This window comes from Plectropomus leopardus, chromosome 8, assembly GCF_026936395.1.
Source record: "Plectropomus leopardus strain MGB_pleo_1.0 chromosome 8, ASM2693639v1, whole genome shotgun sequence".
In the NCBI taxonomy this organism is placed as follows: domain Eukaryota; kingdom Metazoa; phylum Chordata; class Actinopteri; order Perciformes; family Serranidae; genus Plectropomus; species Plectropomus leopardus.
In genome coordinates this window covers 18,640,372-18,662,049 of record NC_142183.1, presented here as the reverse complement: position 1 = coordinate 18,662,049, position 21,678 = coordinate 18,640,372, and the positions used below count along the sequence as shown (strand labels likewise).

The 21,678-nt window shown below is 40.1% G+C and overlaps 1 pseudogene across 1 annotated transcript; it reads left to right on the top strand.

Annotated features, from left to right (window-relative positions):
* Positions 1–371: 371 nt before the first annotated feature.
* On the top strand, positions 372–18,696 carry LOC121947946 (E3 ubiquitin-protein ligase RNF38-like; annotated as a pseudogene). Its single transcript, XR_015777263.1, has 12 exons — positions 372–1,720; positions 8,399–8,451; positions 8,609–8,790; positions 10,193–10,616; positions 12,069–12,209; positions 12,300–12,487; positions 13,340–13,501; positions 13,612–13,715; positions 14,422–14,503; positions 14,597–14,718; positions 15,703–15,802; positions 17,579–18,696. The product of XR_015777263.1 is annotated as an E3 ubiquitin-protein ligase RNF38-like (transcript).
* The last annotated feature ends 2,982 nt before the right edge of the window (positions 18,697–21,678 follow it).

Below are 21,678 nucleotides of genomic sequence, written 5' to 3'. Positions count from 1 at the left end.
CATCGGAGAATGGTCTAGGTATCGTTGTATGTAGAGCTCGCCTACCAGAGAAGCAGTATGAAGCCAGTGTGTTTCAAAGCGTTGTCTTATAGTATTTCTGGTATGAAGCTGCTGAATTATTAATGAACTGAGCAGCTGCCCGGGGTTTGCCAGACTGAAGTAATCAACTCCGATCGCAAGCTGCTCCTTAAAATGAACCATAACCGCCGTCATTGAAACAAATTTTGCTTCAAGGCTGTGACACGAATGTCAGTGTTTCCTCGTATGTGGAGTTTTATTATTTACTGACTAATACATCGCGTGTTAAGCTTGTGACGAGCTACATGTTTCTCTGTGATCGATTGGGGACGCCTTGGCGGAGATGTGAAACTCCCATTGATTGATCTCCACTACACTCCCCGCTGACCAGAGAAAACACTCGATAGCGAGAGGGGATTTAAATTGGACAAATATTGTCCTCGTTACCTGACGGATAAGGTGGCTGTCTTTTTTCTCATGCGCTCTGAGGTAATCCGCTAGTAGCATTGTTTAACGGCCAGTCTAACATCGACACGGTGCGACGTTAGCTAGCTTGTAATGTCGGCACTGTTGGACTTGTTTTCCCCTCTGGACCCCGCTTCCTGTTAGCCTTGGGCTAGCTGAAAAATCAAAATTATGCTAATGAACGAGCGGGTATAGTTAGCCAACGCAAAGGGGTGTCACTTTACTACTTAAAGAAGGCTACTCGTTTTAATTTAGTTGCAATTTATCCACGAATTTATGCTAATAACTTTTCACAACCAGCTATCGGGGCAGCCTTTAGTTTGCTAACGCTCGAGAGCTAGCCATCTTGTGTTGAGGGATTTAACTTGACAAGCTTTTAGGGGCAGAGAGCGAGCGATATTAACTTCAGCTGCATGGTAGTATATGCATTGGTAATGAGCTCACTCGTTTAGGACTCAGTTGCGTGCGACTGATGCCTTAAAAACACTTTATTTTATTGTGGAAAGCCCGACACTGTTCCACTGTGAAAAGACAATAGAGAACCCGAGACTTGCTCAGCTGTTGTTCTGGCAACGACGAAAACCACAGAAAACTTAGAGAGAATTGTATTTTTGGTTACTGTTTTGTTATTCTGCATGCTGGTATAAATACAGTATTTTTTCTTAAATACGTGTGTGCGTTCATAAAGGGCAAAATAAACAGCTCGGGGGACAGTGGATGGAGAGTGTGCAGATTGTGCGACATATGAGGGCAGTGCTTCCCTGAACCCGCTGCTTTCAGGTATCTCATCTCATTATACTCGAGCTTTAAATGCCTCTGAAAACACCCGCAGTAGCCGTCAGAGGTAACTAGGTGGATAGAGAGTAGACGAGAGAGTCTCCAGCCCGTTTCTGGACGTCCATCTCTCCAGCCTGCCTCCATCACGTCCATCCACCACCGCCCTCTCCAGCCATGGACCCCCCGAGGACTCGGTCGCGGTCTCGGTCTGGCTTCTATCATTTCGGCATGAACGGCAACGTTGGGAGCAACGGTAATGGCAACGCGGTTGGTAACGGGAGCATGATGAACGCCAGCGGAGGAGGGGTGAGCTACCCGCAGCAGAGCAACCCCGGCTGGGCGCCGCACCACGGTGGTCGGAGCTACTCGGAGAGCCAGCAGCAACACACCCAGGGGAGCTACCTGTCCGCAGGGGCGCAGCGCCACTCATCGCACGGAGCTCACAGACACCCCGGGGCCGGTAAGCAAGGCTTCAGTAAACAGGGCCTGCAGCCCGGCTAGATGCATCATTACACACACTCGCACAGGATACACCCCCTGAGGGATGCAGGCAGACCACTAGCAGCTTAACAGGCTTTGAGACATTTAACTAAAAGGCTTGGTGCTTTCACTGCAAGCTGTTGCTTGAAAGGCCAGCTAGATGTCATGCAAGGTGAAGGTTCTGCTTCAGATGTTTAGATAGCATTTACTCAGGTAAATGGGGCAAACCGTGTCCCTGAACTTAGGCTTGTGTGATGCACTTTACCCTTTGAAACCTGGTTTGACGTCCTTGTGCTGCTCTCAGATGCCTTTCACAAATATTTAAACCTTTGGACCCTCAATAAAATGATGCAATTGCTTTCAGAAACATAGGAAAAGGGCAATGAGCTATTTGCTAATACATTTTTCACCAATTGCAAGAAATTTGCAGATTGAAAAAATGTTCTTTTTAAAAATATAAAAAAGGTTAGGGGAAATGTCCAGTGAAAACAACTTGGAGAAAAACTATATTACTGTCATAATTACTAATATAAAATCATGTTACAAAATTATTATAATTTTTAAGCACTTTTCCCAGGTCATTTGAAATATTTATTTATTTCATACATTTTCAGTTCATTTTAATCTCTCTTTTTTAAAAATAATTTCTTGCCAATTTTTCTTTCATTGCTATATGCCTTCTTCTGGGGTTAAAGCAGTTACGCATGTTGAAGCTAATGTACTTGCTTGGTTCAACTTCTTACAAGTTTGGGGTTGAATCCACATTGTCGAATGCACTTATTATAAGTTGCATTGCATAGAAGTGGCAGCTAAATAAATGCAATGGAATGTATTACGTTACTTGATTTACAGTTCATATTATACCAGCACAGAGAATGAATTTAGCACTGCAGACTTTTCCTTTGGATAGTCCAGGCATGGTGGTGCTGAAGGCCTGCAGGTCACATTATGTTACAGCTGTGGATGTAGTGAAGATATTGGGAAAGAAATGCTGCAGGAGATTATTTAAGTAATGGCACAATAAACTTATTAGCATTACAGTAATATGCAAAGATATGTTCTATAAAAATATATAAAACAAATCTTTTCGGTCAGTGGAAATCTAGTGGATTCAAACTGTAATATTGATGGCTAGAGGTCAGAATGTTTTCACTCTTAATCAGATCAGGGACCGATCCATTTGCCTCGTGCTTTAGACATCCTGCAGATTCAGTCTTCACAAGATCTAAAAGAGCAGTTCGGAGCCTTGAAAGAGTTTGAAATAAATTCTTTTTCTTGATAGTAATTTTATCTTTTTGTTTCTGATCGCTCACTGCTGTGATGCAGGCTGATAATACAGCCTTCATTGTAGTTCTCCATTAGCCCTTTCATCCATATGGCTCAGTGCTATTTAACTTACATTTAAGCTTGTGCAAAGCTCCATGTTTTCCCAAAAAAGATCTCTTATATAATGGTTCAGGGCAGGGTAAAGGTGTAGTTGAAAAGCCCTGCCCAAACACAATGAAACAGAGGAATGAACATTAGAGTTATGTTTGCACATTGTTGGTTTATTCACATTGTAATGCTAAATGTATTTGCATTACCCAGCATCATTCAAACTGTTATTTAAAAAGGCTTTTCATGCCCGCAGCAGCAATAGTTCCATACCAAACCCACTGAGAAGATAATGAAAACTCCCCCAAACCTCTAAAATAAAAAGACGAAGAACTAAATGAAACAACCAGAGAGGAAATTCAAAGTGAGACTGCACCCCGGCCTCCTTTTTTCATCATTGACACCCGTCTGTTTAGTGTTCAGCAGGTTTCCGTTGCTGACCACAGGAAAAGTGACTGGAGAAACCTTCTGTAATACCAGATTGGATTCCCTCAAAGCCAAAAAAAGAAGTGCTGTGAATGAATGAAAGCAGGCTTTTAATGGGTCTCTGTCGTAATAGCAGCACTGTTGCCAAACACCCAAAATATCCCACACAGAGGGGATACACACAAAAACACATGCTTTCCAGATTATGAGACTACAGAGGGGTTTGTGTGGATGACTTAAACAGTGTATCTCCCAGCTGTGTGATCAGCCTCCATCGTCTCAACAGCTGCACATGCCTCTTCTGAGATGGTCTCTGTGTGTTTAACATGCTGGAAAATAAGTGTGTGTTTAAGTGCGGTACATATTTCCTGTTTGTCAGTGCTTGTTTGTTTTCGTTCATGTCACTGTATTACGCCTCTTGGCGTCGCTTTATGCAGAATGTGTCAGGGTAGGATTTGGGGGTGTTAAAATGTGTCCCTCTGTCTTACCTCTGTTTTTTTCTCCTCCTTTTTCTCTCCCCTGCTGTCAAGCATGTTATTATCACCCTGTGTAGCCTGAGTGTTGTTTCTCACAGCCTGCCAGCATCGCAACACGAGGTGGGAATCACCAGAGGTCCCACGATTCGATATTATTGCAGTACTTTGGTCACAATATGATATTGAGATTTGAAACATTTTGCAGTATGCTGTATTGTAATGTATTGCAGTTTATTACCCTTTTCAGCAGTAAATTATGTACCCTAATGAAAAAAAGTCAGTATCTCTTGTATCTAATGAGATAAAGTTTAAACGATTAAGTTTCTCACTGTAGTCATTTTTATTTCAGAAAATTGTACCTGGTGGACTGAAAAAACGATATAAGTAATAATTCTATTAGGCTCCTTAAAGTTCAGTTTCTATCTGTAATAAATTATGTATATAATAAAAAATCCATACTTGGTGTCTGTGTACTGACACTGTATTTTTGACCCCACCCCTGCTTACAATTTAATAGCAACCAGTTTTTACAGACCCCCATTAATACTGTAATAACCTGAGACTCTGTATATTTTGGGGGTACAATAGATTAAGAGCTGCAACAATTAGTCAATTAATCGACTAGTTTATCAACTGAAAATTAACTGGCAACTATTTTGACCATCAAGTTATTGTTTTTAGTTATTTTTGGTCAGATAAAACATACAACTTGTCACCTTAGGCTCTGTGAAATGATAGAAAACGTGTTTAGGTTTTTTTTTTGACATTTATTGACAAGACAATTGAAAAAAAATTGGTCGATTAGTAAAAAAATAATGGAAATTAATTGTTAGTTGCAGCCCTGAACAGATTATTTATCTACTTCAGCTTGTCTCCTCTAAATGGTAGTTCAAGTCTTTATTAAAGAATAGGAGCAAATTGCTCCTCGATGACAGTTAAGTTCACTATCCTGCCCGCCTGACTTGATTGCCTGTCGTAAAATATATGGTGTCAGTCTTCCCCAGCAGCCATGCTCGGAGGAAACAAGGTCGTGTCTGCTTGCCAACAGAACCCGTCCAGTCTGGCTTACCATCCCCTCGCCTCTGCCCCCCGGGGTGAATCAGCATTAACAGACCTACTTCCCCTCAAAACACATGGGCGGCTGAGGCCCAGGACCCTATGAGGTCTGGAAAAAAAGCATGGCAGATAAAGATGTAAGCCAGTGTGTTGGCCCCACTGTTGGATAGGCAGTCAACCGACTGTCCCTCTGTTCTCGGCAGCCACTAGCAGGGCGTCTTTGAGCTGTCACTATCGGCAGACTTCACATGGCTCTGGAGTGGCGTCGCAAAGACAAGAAAGGGGTGGGGGGGTTTGCTTTCATATCTGTTGTTTCTGGGGAGACAGAAGGGGCTGTTTGTATGAGAGAGGCATAGTGGGAGAAATAGAGATGAGGGGAGGAGAGTTTTTTTCCCCCTCTTTTTGGTGATTAAAGGTTTTTGGGGGACTGCTTAGAGGAAACTCTTGTCAGCTGAGTTCAAGGACATCCTCCTTAAGCTGCTGAAATGTCTGTGTGCACATGCTGCATCCAGATTGCACATGTGGACTGTCAGATAAACAGCTGGGAGAGCATTGTGTTCTTTTGAGATTATGTTTGTGGTATTACTGCTTTATTCAGGGATGTGATTTTTCTTTTTTTAGTGTTGCTTTTTTTTTTGCACATAATAATCTCTTTCATATCATTAGGGAGTCTTCTGTGATGGTCTGTTGATCTTTGGAGAGAGATTTTTATCGCTTGTTCACCACAAGGACATAAAAAAATGGGGAAGAAGCACAGTACTGAGCTGTTTTTGCAGAGCTAATAATGGTTCACTGCCTTGCTCAGGGACATGCAGATGCATACCAAAACACAGTTAAAATAAGGCTATGTGGTAATTGATAGTTTTCCTAAGGACAACTCTACATTGTCACTCTGGATGGGATGGGGCTGCAACTAAGAATTATTTTCATTGATCTTTTTTTTGTGATTCTTTGAGTATTAAAATGTCAGAAAACTTTGAAAATGTCACAATTTCCCAAACCCAAAGCGATGTCTTCAAATAGCTTGTTTTGTCCAACCAACACCCTAAAACCCAAGGATACTAAATTTACAAAGATATTAAACAGAGAAAAGCAGCAAATCACATTTGAGAAGCTACATTTTTTCCTTAATAAATGACATGATCATTTTCTTTCAGCTGACTAACCAATTAATCCTTTCAGCTTTTGATAATATGCTTTAGTAACTTGGAGATAAGAGATGGTGAAGGTGAGCTGATGACTGGAAACAAAAGTCATTATCTACATTCAGCCAATAGCCTTTTTAACACAGAGATCATGGATGTGACATGTAACACAACAGCGCCAGCCTCTATCGTGATATAACATATGCTTTTTAAACAATAACAATGGAATAACATGAAAATAATATTAATTTACCGTCCCTGTTAAATGGCAGCGGATCTCGTCCTCTGGTCGGAGAGTTGATCTCCTGAACTTTGTTTCAAATCTCCCCATAGAGGGTCGCAGACAACTCTACCCCCTTACTCTGTGATTGTACCTTTTATACAGTATGATGAGGAAAAATAACGGCCCTACTATCCTGCTTTGAACAGGTAGTGTAAAAGGGCCTGATGGCTATACTTACATGCAGAAAATATTGCAGTTTTTGCCTTTATTCCGAAAAAGACAATAGTCCTGCTAAATTGTTTACATGGCTAATGAAAATGAATATTTCACTGATATTACGTCTACATGAAGCCCTGTCTACTCCAATTAATATGACCTCACGTCATTTATCACGTCAAAATGTGAAAAAGTGGAAAGAATGGTGATGTTTGTGCCATTTCGCTTCTTTGCTTAAAAAATAGAGTTCTTCAAAGTTTTCCACCGGTGGCAGATTTGTTCGACCATGCAAACACAGCTCCCCTTCAACCACATTCATTAAAAGGTCATTGCTGTGATATTTGCACATATCCAAAATCCTGTTGATGTCCAAGTCCTTTATAATGTTTAAAGGGTAATTAACCCCTTAACCACTTTTTTTAAGTGGAAAAGCTCTCCCTATCTCTCTCTCTCTATATATATACTGTATATGTGTGTGTGTGTGTGTGTGTGTGTGTGTGTGTGTGTGTGTGTGTGTATGGGTATTTAGTAGTGCTGTTGATTGACTCAGGACCAACATTTGACATTTGGTATTAAAATTCTACATCTTGTGTATAAATACGCATAGTGACTGCCCTCTAAAGGTTGAAAACTGGCTATTGCAATTGAAATTTGGATTGGCTGATTCTGGTAGGAGGAGACTTTCATCACCAACCAAAGCCCCTGTCCCTGCCCTGTTCTCTGATGCCACCCTCTCACCAGCCGACTACTATGTATGTGAGGGAGGCAGGGAGGGGCTGTGGATCAAGAGGCGGCATGTTTGGGTGACTGGATGTGTCCTAGCTCCCCTCCCAGCCCATTTTTGAGGCTTTTTTCACAGTAGGGAGGAATGGCTCAAGTCAAAAGTGGGGGGTCTAGTTACTCCTTCCATTAGTAGGTCCATTTCTCCTTCCAAATAGAAATTTAGGCTACTTTACCCGAAAGCCCTGGCTAGTTGGTTTTTGTACAATGCACAGAGCTGACTATGATCAGGCAAGCAAAGCAAGGTAAACTCCAGTAAAAACCCCAATTCCGAATGGGCTTTATGTCCAATGAATGCTGCCAAAACCTGAATATTGGCATATCCCACATGTCATGTCTGTTTACATGACCCCATATCAAATTCACAATATTGTCATATATTCTAAATAACAGTGGACTATTAGTGTGCATGTAAACAGAGTCACCGTTAGTTGTACAAAGACAACAAGAGGCTCTGGTATGTTGCACACATTTGATAAGTGGATGTCTTTGTGTGTCTGTTTCAGTGAGTCTGCACTGACTTCTCATGGTAGATCAGAGGGAATGATTTGTCTGTGAGAAGCAGAGAGGATGAGACCAGTGTGACATCTTCCAGAGATGGCTTCCTCTCTTGTCTGCAGGAAATTCAAAGCCTGTTTTGAAGACAGACCCTCACTGAGGACAGAGGACTGTAACTGTGTTTGTTAAGCAAGATGTTGAATACACTTCTTGCTGTTGTCACTGTTAGATTTTGTAGTGTTATGTCCGTAGAACTGTTTAAGCAAACCAGGCAGGCTTCATGATGATCCAACTAGGTCTAAAAATGGAAAATCAAATCAGAGGCAACCAGCTGCCTGTGTGTTGCTGGTATTGTTGTATTTCTGTTGACTTATCAAGCGTTTGTCCATGTGTCTTGTGATGTTGGTGTTTTTCTCAGCCCTATCTTATCTGATTCAGTGTTTTTCCCTCTCTGTGGCCTGCAGGAGGAGTGCTACATTTTCATCCAGATAATGTGTGCAGCGAGGATCGGGACAAGGTAAGTATGAAACATGAGCACTGCCTGTTGCTTCTGCTTTGCTCCTGGTTTGAATAGGATTTGTATGTCAATGTTTTCTTATTCATTCTCCCCTTTGTCCACCCTCTTTTTTGTTTTTCCCTGACCAACTGCCCCTCCTCCTTTCCTCTGTGTGCAGATGGAAGACAGCCCAAGCCCGAAAAGGCAGCGTCTTTCCCAGCAGACCATGTTGGATCTAAACTCTGCCCCTCCTTCGACTCCTTCCTCTCCCATTCGCCCCTGGGAGCTGCCTCCCAGTCGCAGACCACACCCCCACTACATGCCAGAGAGATGCCACACGCCTGTTCGTAACCGACGCAGGTAATTATGGCACAAATACATATGACAGTTCTCTTCTAACAGCCTGTAACATGTCAGAAATAATGACAACATCTCAAATGTATATGTAAAGTATCAATCACATTTAACAAACCAAAACAAGGATTTGAGAGGCTATTACCAAAAAATTATGCATCATTTTACATGATAAATTACTGTAATAATTAATCAGATCTATCAGAATTTTTGTCACATTTTTTTGTTGACTGATTCTGCCAATAATGCAATAGTGAAATATTTAAAACCAAGCTGAAATAAACACAGGTATGCTGCAACTGTTTTGATTATCACTTTAAATTATTTTTCTGTATGGTTCTGGCCTCACAAATATGAAGATTTTCTGCCTTTCTCTTGTCTTTCTCTTGTTTTCTATTTTAATAAATAATTGAATAATTTTTGGTTTTGGACTGTTGTTAAAACAAGACATTTGAGGATGTTACTCTTGGCTTTAGAAAATTCTGACAGAGAGTATTTTCCATAGAAGTTAAATGATTAATTAAAAACTAATTGTCAGATTAACTGATAAATAAAATGATCATTGGTTCATCAGCCTTACATTGAAAACATTTTGATTTGTGGTTTTAAGCCATATGAGCTACCGCAAAAACAAAATGCTTAAAATATATATTAAAGTATCAATACAGTAACAGTGCAATAGGCGTAATAATGCTGAATTACTCTGCTACTGATGGTGAATGTATTGAGACTTTATTTATAAGGGCTGCTGATGAATTTTAGTACTTAGATTTAAGTTAAATGTCAGAAGTGTCACTGGCCTGTATTTTGTCTTTCATTCACACATAGCGTACTTGGCAAAAGATTTATGGTTAAAAAACATGATCTTTATCCAACTTTGTCAGTATTTTGTTTTAAAGTTGAAAATTTTGGGGGTTAGCTGTGTGAAATCTGATAAATTGCCACAAGTGAAATCACTTTAAGGAATACTTTGCTGATTTTCAACCAGGTCTGCCCGTGCTGTGAGCAAAAAGCCTCTGAGGCGTACTTGTCATCCCTGCTCGAAGCTAACTGCTTGAGACTGCATAAGCCGTTACCAGTATAACACACCAGAATCTCCAACCAAACCATTGGGGGTTAAGTTGCATTGTGGGTAATGAAGGCAGCAGGTTTAGACAAAGAAAAAGATTGAGTGGTGATAAAAAAGACTGTATCTCTGGTTCTGCTGCACCAATTTCAATATTTTTTTGTTTTAAACTGTCCATTGTGAGTGTGACAGTGTTATCGAAGTGAAATTCTGAACTGGCAGGGTACGCCATTAAGTTATGTATGGTAGGTTTCAGCCCGAGTTCAGTATTTCTAATAATGCAAATGACAGCATTGTTTCTTGGGCTTCTTCTTCAGTTTTCCCCTCTTTCTTACACTTCAGTCCTCCAATGAGACGCCAGCGTGGCCGGAGAGACCGTCTGACCCGCCACCATCACCACGCCCACAACAACCACCACCACTACAACAGCAACAACAACCACCACCACCATCACCACCCTAACGCCCACCACCATCACCACCACCACCTGCACTCCCATCATGGCCCGTCGCCAGGCCACCAGGATGAGAACTACCGTCACCCAGCTCCGCCTCAAGGCTACCCACCCTACAGCCAGCAACCTCCCCGAGGGCTGGGGCCCGGCCTTGAAGAGCGCCCAGGTCACCATCCCCCAAATCCCTCACCAAGGCCCCTGCATCAGTCACCAAACCTGTCTCCCAGGCTGCTGCACCCTGCAGCCCATCCACAGCACCCACACCCTCATCCATCCCAGCAGAGCAGCGTGGTGCTGGACCTCCACGAGCAGGTGAGTTTGTGAGATCACGTGGTCGGTAGGATGAGTTAGGAAAACAAAATATACAGTCAGCTGAGAAAATTATTCCAGTAAATACGACTCACTTTTTACGGCTGACAGTGCTATTCTCAAAGGTAGTTTTTGTTTTTCTGTCCTCATTCTGCACAAAAACAAGACATGCATAAAACTTATAGATACTCAACTATTATATTAACTTGTTTTCAGTTAAAGATGTTGAATACAGAGAGTATGACTGATGTTATTTTAATTTGTCACAGTGGTCTGTTTAATCTTTACATTTCCTGTTATTGATAGAGCAAACTAATCGTCACCATGTAGGTGAAAGTTGTTTTTTAGCTTGTTCTGGCTTATGTGCTTGTTCTTCCAGCAGAGGATGATTCAGTAAAATAAGTTTTTAATTTGGCTGGGGTGGAGGAAAGTTTATTGGCAAATGGAAACTTTACCCCTGAGAAATTGCAGTGCGTGTCATTAATCTTTTTAGAAAGCCAAATAAAAGCAGGATTTTTTTTCATTTTAAAACATCGTATCTGATATTGAATTAATTGTTTATGGCTATCACTAATTGGGGGGATTACTATATGTACTTTTAACTCATCTCTAGAAATACAATGAAACACACAACAGCACTAAGTGGATCTGATGGGGACAGCTTACATTAGTGGATAAACTGTAAAGTTGGTCACAGGTCTATGTTGCAGGTTAAAGAGTGAGTTGAGGTGTTTGACCTCAGTCAAATTCCACTTAAGTATAAATTAATGAATGCATTAATGAATTTTTTTATCCCTGTGTCATGCAAACAGTTATGTCCAGCCTGCAGGATCTTACAAGAAGCCATAAAATCAAAGCAAGCCGGGACCAGAGTCCAGCGTACATATTATCAGAAAGCATAAAAAGGAAAGAAAATGGAGCAAAGCAACAAAAGCATTGTACATAATCAATTAATCACTGAGTAGGACTGAGCTCAGGGATCACTCTTAGAGACACTTAGTGTGTAGCACTGAAAATAAAATCAGAATAAGCACTAATTAAACAAACTTTCTTGCCTTCTCTTCCAGGCTTTTGCAACAAAATTGGCAAACTTAAACACCTCAAAATTAAAAAAAAATATTCTAGCTTTTGATCATCCAAGCACCAGAAAATGCCAGGGTTTAGACAAGCCATTTCACGAAATATTAACACTCTTAAATCATCTTAATAAAAAATAATAATTCACCCAAGTTCATAGCCACAAATAAGTACCTACAACACAGACATTTTATCCTCTCTGAACATTTCTGTATTTAGAAAACCCTCCTCAGTTTCTGCTCAACACCAAAGATAAATCTGTGGTGTTTTGCTTCTTGCTCCTTAGACAATGTGGACTAAGTCTTGGACTCCAGCTGCTCAGCTTTGAATCACAGTTGTTCATAGAGTTGACCTTTACCCTTTAATCTTCATATTTAGGGTTCAGCTCCAGTATCGTATCCTGTGTCTCCTCCGGGAGCGCCACCAGGCCTACCGCCTCGCTCCGCCCCTCAGCAGATCCCAGCGTGCTCAGTTGTCTTCAGTGGACAGCACTATCCCGTCTGCAGTGTCCCTCCTCCTGTGAGTGTTTGTTTCCAAACAGCAGAGTGACACATTTTCTATTACTGACATTCTCAAAATACTTTAATATGGCTGTTTTCTTTTTTCCAGGTCCTTCAGACTTGTTCTGTGCAGCACTTACCCATGCCCTACCCGTTCCCATCACTGCTGTCCAGTGATCCGGCCTTCCTGCTCCCCCCTCCTCACCTCCCCACCCCCCAGCACACCTTTCCCACCACCCTCCTCACCTTCCTCAGCCTGGACAGTTTGGACCCTATCCAACGCAGCAGGCCCGATCAGTAAGCAGCAATTCACGTTTGTTTCGGTATCAGATGCAGTTTTTGTGAATATTTTGAAATATGGCATTTAAGTCTGAATTGACAGGATAAGCAGAGGACAGACATCATGTGTTTATTTGATGTTACTGTCTGTACATCTCTTGAGAAATGTTTTCCACCCTTTTTGATATTCACAAAAACTACTACAAGTTTTCACTTGAGGAACCAGTGTGACAGTCAGCATCTTTCAGGGAAGCTCTAAATGTTTTCCTCGCTGCAGCAAAGGTGTTTTACAATGTTAAAGCAAAATGGATTATGCATATTTTATACATTTGAGTTGAAGCAATTTGTTATGTTCTCCTAAAGTGTTTGCAAGCGCTTGGAAACGGTGCAGTGTTCAGTGAGAAAAATAGGACATGTAAAGAAAAAGGATGTTTTTCAGCTGAATGCCTTCACAGCAAGCATCACACTTACAGCTAAGTGAATGAACTCCAACAATGAAAAGCAGATAAATGGTAGTTCTGCAGTTAAAGAATAAATGTGTTTCTTGGTTGCTCTTGGTTAAAATAACAACAGTGTTTAAATAACCAGTGTGTCAACGTTTACAAAGGTTAAAGCAGATCCAAATGATTTTTAGATGCATTTTTGATGACATCTTAGAAGAAAAAAATAATGAATAACAAACCTTAGGTTGATTTATATGAATAATTGTTAATATAATCCGCACTTGCAGGATATGTTTGTTTCCTCCTCCTCCTCCCCCTCACCTCAAATGTATCTGTTATCTTGTGTCTGGATGTTTTTTCAGTGCTTTTGTTGCTGTGATCATATGAAATAATCTCTGACAGTTACAGTTTGTGTTTTCTTCTCCAGCCGTTACAGAGGATAGAGAATGACGTGGAGCTGCTCGGAGAACACCTGTCTTTGGGTGCTGGGCTCCACTATCCTCCCGCCACCCACCCTGCCCTCACACCGCACTCCACACAGCTTCACTTCCTCTCCCATGACCCGCTGCCACAGGAGTTTTTCGGAGTGGTGAGCAATAAGAATATTTCGTTACAATGTGAAGAAATCCTTGAAAAAAAGCCAACAAAACATTTCCATGTGATGATTTGTTTACAAATGTTTTGTTAATTTCCCCGTAGTCCTATCCAAACTTTATTCCTCGGCGTCTCCCGGGGCGACGGTACCGCTCACAGCAGCCACTGCCACCTTCGCCTTACCACCCCAGCCTCCTGCCTTACTTCCTGTAAGTTGATCAGTATAAGACAGTTGAGAGGGAAAGGTTGTGTTTTATTTGATATTATTTTTCGGTGCAAATATTTCTTAGATTGCCCGATTTTATTCTTTTATTTTTTTTTTCAATATGCAACTGGTTTCAGGTGATTATCGTAAGTGACAAATATTATGTCGGATAGAGCAGAAAAATAAATCTACATGTCCTTATCAAAATCTGTAATCTAAAGGATAATCTTAACCATGTTGATACCCTCCATTTTGATTAGTTATACGTGGAGAGGGCCATTAGTACAGTCAGATATTTTTGTTTTGTTAAAACTTTCAATAGTGAAAGATACACTAAGATATTGAAAGTTTTCTTCAAGATAAAGACGTTTTGAGAGCTTCTCCTAACTTAAACATAAGTTAAATCTGTAAAACCAAGATAAATGAGTGAATCACCAAAGTATTTGTTGCATAAAAGGCATGAAAAATAGGTTAAAGGTAAGACATGAAATCATGAAAACATGTTTTTTTAAATATACAACTAATTTTAAGTAATGCTAAAATACTGAATACAAATATAAGGGAAGATTTTATTTTTTTGAATGAGATGGAAAAATATAGTTTTGGGGGGGGCATTAACTTCTCAATTTAGTTGCTTAATTGCTTAATTTGCTTCTTTGATGGATTACATTTCTAAATGTCTCTGTTCCACCCCCCCCCCTTCTCTGTAGATCAATGCTGCCAGTCCAGCCCACAGGTCCTGCAATCAGTCTGGAGCTGGATGTAGATGATGGAGAAGTGGAAAATTATGAGGTCTGTCTTCATTTGATGTCTTTTATTATTTTGTATGTTTGCTGGATTCAGACTCTGATTCTTCTGTTGTTGCCGATGTATTTTCCCCCACAGGCCCTCCTGAACCTCGCTGAGCGTCTAGGAGAGGCCAAACTTCGAGGACTGACCAAGGGAGACATTGAACAGCTTCCTTCCTATCGGTTCAATCCAAACAACCATCAGTCTGAACAAACACTGTGAGTGCTACCCTTTCAAACAGCAGGCTGTCACTTGTTGATCGGGTGAATTATTTATGATGGTTTGCGTCGGCTCCTCAGGATCACCAAACGATGAGTTTACAGTTTTTCTGACAGAGGCTTATGGTAAATAGTAACAGAGTTTATGCAGTTATTTAGCATACTTGTGGTTTTGCAAGCTACAGAAAACTCAAAACCACTTCACAGCATATCGGGTAAAAAACCCAAATGTCACCTGTCCCTGTTGGGGTTGGGTATTGTGAGAAACGTGTTCTAATGCTGCATTCATGTGCTCCTCAGATGGTCCTGTTTCCCAAGTCCTGATGTCGTTCTTATGACTTTGGTGTTTTCAAGAGCTTTTAGGTCAAATTGTGGAATCAACATGGATGCTGCAAAGAAGATTTGTTGTATTTTATTGCTCAAGATGTTGATAGCTGTTTCAATACATTCCCCAAAAGCACTAAAATATTGCTTTACCTGACTTGTTATTGGTGATAATGCTAATAAATAATGGGGACAGCAACAGTTACAACCTAATACCTTATTATAGATTATATGTGGGCAAAACTGATATGCAATACATAAATTAATAAAAAGTTTCTTAGCATCAACCAAACATTTACTTTGTCCGCTGTATTTTAGCGTGTAAAGTCAAAGTCGGTAGTGATGTTGCTGTTCTGACTTTAGGGGGCATTCAGGTACAGTTTCCCTGTTGGGAACTCATATTTCCAACACCACATGAATGCAAAATAATTCTTGGTACGCATATTCCTAAAGGTAAACATCAAAAAGCAACTTGTGTTTTGTCTACAGTTGGTGCATGAATTGTTGTAAGAGGAGATAAAGATACAAGAAGACATCAGTAATTACAGTCTAACTGAATAACCAGTTAAGCTAAATCTGCCTGCATTCCCAGTATGTCATGTAGAAGTGTGTCCAACAACAGCCGTACTTTGACATGCTAATACCTGTTTTTTGTTGCAGGTGTGTGGTGTGTATGAGTGATTTTGAGTCCCGCCAACTGCTGCGAGTCCTGCCCTGCAGCCACGAGTTTCACGGGAAGTGTGTTGACAAATGGCTGAGGGTAAGTACCCACCCTGTGGAGCCTGCTCACTCACACACACTTCAATGTAATACACCCTCAGAGTTAATCTAGGACTGATCTCACATTGTTTGGTAATGGATCCAAGTCTTCGAGCTAAAGTGTCACATAATAGCCCGCTTATGAGTGGCGTAAGTGCGCTGGCAATGCTGCATTTAGAAAACCTTTTTTTTTTGTTGAAAGACACTGATTCATTTTCAGTCCAAGTACATATTAAAGGAAAACTTCACTCGCAAAATTATTAAATCAATTGGTCATGCTGTGTTACTTTGAATTCATTCATTCTCGTCTTCATGGAAAATGCCCGACTTATTAATTCGTTTAATTGATTTGGGAGCACATTTAACCACAGCAAAACTACATAAAAGCATCTGTTTACAAACTCTTGTGCAACCCGTGCAGTAAATCCAAAACTTCCCAAACACATGAATTTCGCAAAAAATACTGTTTTTTAAAGAGATTATTCACAACTTTCACTTTGAGTTCAGTTTTATAGTAATGTTTTTGGCAAAACCAATGTGTTTGCGAAGTACTGATGATATGATTGGATGAATGAGACTTGGATTGTACTGCATGGGTTGTGTAAGAGTTTGTAAAAATACTCTTATATGAAGCACATTTAAACTCCCTTTATGTAGACAAATAGATATGTCCATTTTAAATGTTGTAAACTGGCTTTATACTTCAATGTGTCCTTTATACCAACATAGATACAGCCAACGGATGGCACAAGAGGGCAGAGTCAAACGTTTCAGACAACAACAAACGAGGCGACAGTGGAGGTCATAATAATGTACCTTTTAACGGAGGCACCATTGTAGACGACGGTGGTCTTTAGGCCATTAAATTAAATTAAATATGTCGTGACTTGTGGATGTAGAATTATTTTCAATATATTGCCATGTTATTCAGTTCTTCCTTTTTTTTAATGTCTTTGTCTTCCACGGTCATATATTGATGAACTACGCCTCACTGCCCCCACGATCTTCAGTGGTCCTACGTGGTCATAAGCTTTTAGGAAACATGCCACAAATACGGATGAAATGAACGCAGTGTATGAACAGAGGGCTCCATCTGAGTCCATACATGTATCTAACGTTAAGCATAAATGTGCCCATAGTTTTGCTGTTGCAAAACGTGTCTTCCATTCAATCAATCAATCAATATGCTTGCCTTTTTCCATAGAGGCATGCAGGAAAAACAGTGTTTTCTTCATGAACTTAAGGTAACACGGCGTGACTTATTCATATACACACGATCGTTTTGTGGGTGAAATATTCATTTAATCTTAATGATAGAAGTGTAGTGAGAATCTCACTCTTCAGGAGGTCTGTTAGATAACAGAAAAAACATCAGGCTTGTGTCTCTGTGTTCCTAAATTCAGACTGTAAGTCACACTAAAGCCAGGGATAGGAACATCTGAGGAAGATATACACATACTTTAACACTGAATTTCCCATTGACAATGCTATAAAAGGCTTCTGAACACCAACGTTTGTGTGTTAATCATTATACCGCAGTCTTGTGATTTTGAGTCATGACGGCATGCCCAAGGGCCTAGTGTGAATTGGGTTATAGGGATTACAAATCAATACAAAACAAATAAAGAAAACGGGGAATTGAAGTAGTGAGTTTAGTAACTGTCCAAATGTGCAGTTTTAGGATCGGGCTATCAGTGTGATCAGCAACAAAACTGAAAATATGGACTGCCTTTAAAAACCTAACTGGATCATGTTTGTTTCCTCTGTCTGTCCCCAGGCCAACAGGACATGTCCCATTTGTCGGGCCGATGCCTCAGAGGTCCAGAGAGACTCAGAGTGACCACATGAGGGAGCCAGACCCTTGTAATTGTCTGTCAAACATGTTCAGCACTCCCTGCTCCTGATATATTGATACACATGTATGTGCTTACACACACACACACACACACACACACACACCACTCCTTGTGTTTTTGTGCAGCACTCTCTGCTTGTATGTCATCCTTTCGATCCTTATCCCCTCTCCCTCACGTTTGATCTTAATTTTTAGCCAGCAGTTATCTTTAAGTAAATTACACCCCACCTGACCACTATTCTGCTGTGGTGTGTGTGTGTGTGTGTGTGTGTGTGTGTGTGTGTGTGTGTGTGTGTGTGTGTGTGTGTGTGTGTGTGTGTGTGTGTGTGTGTGTGTGTGTGTGTGTGTGTGTGTGTATACACATGCATGCACCACAACTGTGCAAGCGTTGTTTGGTCAGCCCTGTAATGCTGGGCTGTGGTACAAGACAGTGTGTGTTTTCAGTATGTGTGTGTGTATGTGAGAGAGATTTTTAGGTGTCTCGGAGCATGCCTGAGTTTCTGTTGTGTACCGGACAACAGTAACAACATAGGAGAGTTTTTGCTCTCATGAGTGACTGACTTTACTTCCTGTTTGTACGTTTATGCACTGTCTGTCTGTATGCATACTCTGTGTGTGTGTATGTTATAGACTTAAATCCTTTTCTCTAGTTTGACACTAAGGGTCCATGCTGCCACTATATTTCTCGGTTGCCTATTTGATCCATTTGTTTCAGTAGATTATTATTATTATTATTATTATTATTATTATTATTGTTATTATTATTACTAGACCATTATAAGTGATTGTTTTCCTGCCTGGCAGTTACCTCATCATTCCGGTTTTGATCATCTTTCATTACGAGCGCTTCATGGCACTACTTTTGAAATTAAGCACATTATATATTTTTCTTCTTCCTTTCTTTTCTTAGTAAGAATAAGTTTGTCTGTGACTTTGCAGTGGCACACGTGTTACATATATACATATATCTATATATACTGTATAAATCTATGAATATCTGTATACCAAATAAAAGGCTTGATATGAACTTTTTAAACTTAGCATTTTGTACATATTTTTTTCTTTTATTTTAACAGCGAATTAAGAGCTAGTGAAATCAGTTGGGTTTTGTTATGCTGGATTTCTGTGTTAGATACGATTAAATATGACTCTGACAGCAGACTGCTGCTTCGGGGTGGCTCCATCTTTTCAGATTTTGGCCATGAGGTGCAATGACTTCAAACTGCCACTTGGTGGTGTTACTGCTCCTCTAGACAACATCGCTCCACATCTGCCCAGGTGATGGTCCCTGTTTATGTTTTGGTTACCCAGATGCACACTCTTTAGACGGGCACTTCAGGTACTATTTCACTACAGATTGCTACAAAGTTAGTTTGAAGTGAACAGACTCAGAGGTCGTGCGCTGATTTGTGGACTCTTGATTGAGTGAGATGGTTGTTAGTGACCATCCTTTTGTGTAACTTTAAATTGTGAGTGATAAGAGGGCTTTTTTCATCTAATCAGTGCCAACATGGCAATACAGTAAACACACACACAACATCAGTTTCTTGGGATTCCATCTGACTCTCAACCCTGCTGTTACACCATTTGTTACTCTGTCAAACTTTATCCTCCTTTAATACATAGCTAAGCTGAATGCTCTATTCAGATTGGTCAATTATGGCATTCTATGGTCTTTTTCTGAATAGCAAGCCGCTGCGATGGATGCAGACCTGATCATAAAAGCTTAGTGATAGCAATAAATTCATTTTAATTTGAAATGAGTAAAAATGATAACAGATCAATAATTGGTGTCAAAGTATTGATTTCTTTACATGAAGAAGCCGTGTAAAAGTGGAATAATGTACAGTGAGCTGTTCATTATTGCAAAATAAACCCAACAAGGAGATACAACACCTCGAATCTGAAAATCCCTTCTGTAAGTATACATATAATTACTGGAGATGTTAATTAACCTTATTGTATGGCAGGTCTAAACAATATAGCGGAATTGTTCCAACTAAAAGTACAACCTAAATTTACATAAACCAAGATGAACTAAGGCTGAACTGAATATGAATCTGAAAGTGAGAGAACAAACTTAAATGTGGCACTGGAACCAAGTATATAATCAAGTAAAGACCATAATAGACAACTTAATGAGCTGAGAATGTTATCAGTGAAATGCTCCTGAACTTCACACCTACAACGAAAAATAAAGAAATGTCTGTGCACAATTGGTGCACAAACATACAGCCAGGCCAAGTCTTAAGTATTTAGTCTATATTCTTAGATGTCAGTTTCCTCAACATAGTTCAGACTCTAAGTAGTCACTGTTTTTCAGCAACTTGTGTAATATTATAGAGTAATATATAATGTAATATATATTATAGAGTAATATACAGTAATATTATAGAGTGGTGCAGCAAGAACATTGCTAATCTTTATAAATGAGCACTACTTTTATGATTTTTGAAGCATGCCAGATGTAAAAAAAAAAAAAATCAAAAATTGATGCTTCATTTATTAATTCTTTTAATTGACAAATTGAACATGTTTGAAACATCACCCCTAAGTTAAAGTATTTTTCTTATTTGAACATTAAATGAATATGACATACAGTGAAAAGCACTGAATTCCATGTCTCCATCTGCTGGTGCAAAGAGATAAAAACAAAAAAAAAGACATGCACATCCCGTAGTGGGTGCTGGATCCAAGATAAACCAAAATGTGAAAAAATAGAGGTCTGCACACCAGGGAGCTCCCCTTAAAGGATTTTATTTTGCGAAAATAAGTTAAGTTTTCGAGCCAAAATGCTCTTCCTCAGACTTAGGTGGGCCATCACGATAAGAGTATTCATAATATAGTATTAATTCCACTATGATACTGACATTATTCTCTGTAAAAAATGTGAACTCATTGACCCTGAGATGGGGGAACTGGAAGTGCAAAAAAGCTAACTAATTTCCATGTTTTAGGACTCATGGCTGCACCACTCAAAAGCACTGTTCTGTTCTGAGCAGCAGAAGATCTGAAGTGTTAGAGGATAGCCTTAACTATTTAGCAAGGAGGTCAAAAAATGTTATTACTATAACATTTCTGCTGCCTCTTCTCGTTAACTAGTTGAGCAAACTGACGTCCACCTCCTCTCACAGCGAACGTTTCCCTGACTGCACACAGCTGTTTCCCTAGCAGCACACGCCTGTTGTCCTGCACCTTATGTTACTGTACTTACTGATACAGTATCTACAACTGAATTCCAAAAGGCAGACAGGCCTCTAGGCATTGCTGCACAAATGGCTCTATTTTTGCAAACAACGTGCATGGAGCTGCTTGAGGCGCAGAGAACCCAAATGTCATTGTTTTTCTTTGGAGATGGTTTCTATGCAGCCTGTTACTGAAGAATGTGTGGCGAAGATGGTGCAAGCACCTAGGGGCAGTTTTCAGTCTAAAAGCCATTCTCACTGACCTGCAGTGACTTCTGTGAGGACTTCTGAAAGAGCTCATGAAGACATCTGTCCAAAGATAACGGTGGTATGATTCTTGTTTTCAAGCGAAGTGTCAAAACTGGATTCTCCCTTTGAGTTGGAGGGAAACTACAGGAACAAAATTGACTAAGATTAATTAAAAAAAAAACTATAACAATACAATAGTTACTTAAATCCCTTACGTTTCTCTTTGCATGTCCCATGCTGTCACTGTCAGTGTGTGTTTTACTCTTCTTCTATCACTCTTATACAACTCAAATCTGCTATTGACAAGAAAAGTGCCTGTTTGTGGTTTGGATGTTGGGTTGAACACATGGATACATCAGTGACAATATGCCAAGCAAAGAGAACCAGTTTAAAAGAGACACTGAAACTCACATTGGAATGCCAAGATGCACCAAACTGACGTCAAAGAATTAGCTGCGACAAAGGCCGACTGTTTTGTCACTTCACGTCGTCGTGTCTCAGCCAAAAAGTAAAAGAAAATAATGGTTTTATTGTGTCTGAGCTCAAGTTTGGTCATGTGCAGCATTGCCAGGTGGAAATTGTTAAACC